Genomic DNA, 702 nt, shown 5'->3' with positions numbered 1-702 from the left:
TTTCAGAAGTGGATGGCCCTATCCTTATTCCCAGTCATCTTAGTCTGGAAGCTCTGCTGAAACCTGTCCATCATGGGAGACCCTGATGTTATTTGAAATACTAGTGAAGTAAGCCTCCAGCTTCACTGCAAAATGAAAGCCACCACAGTGCAATAAATTGACACATGAGTGGTGGATAAGCCCCAGATATAACTTCAATTCCTGTTTTTCACACACACAAGCATCTCTTTAGCTGCTAAATTTATCACATGAAGTTTCTATATCTCCTAGATCCATCTTTTCCTTTTCAACACTGCTATCACACTTTAGGTCCTCTTGATCTCTTGTCTGAACTCTTACAGTAGCCTCTAATGGGTCTTCCTATCTCTAATATCATATTTCTCCTATGTGTCACAATCCTTTCAACTGCCATATTTATTTTCTTAAGACAGATCAAATCATTTCTAAAACACAAAGATAATCACATCACTGTCCCTTCCATGGTTTTGGATACCTAGAGGATAAAACTGAAACTTCTTGGCACAGCATTCATAATTGGATCCCACCCTACCAAGTCAAATTTATCTCCTAAAGTACCTTCCCTTTTACATACCCTATTTTTTAACCATGCTAGGTTCAAACCCACCAGCCACTCCTCGGAAGGAAGGTTGGGCAATCCTACTTCCGTAGTGATACTGCCTCGGAAACCCAAGGAGGGGTCGC

This window comes from Orycteropus afer, unplaced genomic scaffold (genome assembly GCF_000298275.1).
Source record: "Orycteropus afer afer isolate SDZICR_OR568_19922 unplaced genomic scaffold, OryAfe1.0 scaffold00755, whole genome shotgun sequence".
Classification (NCBI taxonomy): Eukaryota; Metazoa; Chordata; class Mammalia; order Tubulidentata; family Orycteropodidae; genus Orycteropus; species Orycteropus afer.
This window is presented reverse-complemented; position numbering follows the sequence as displayed.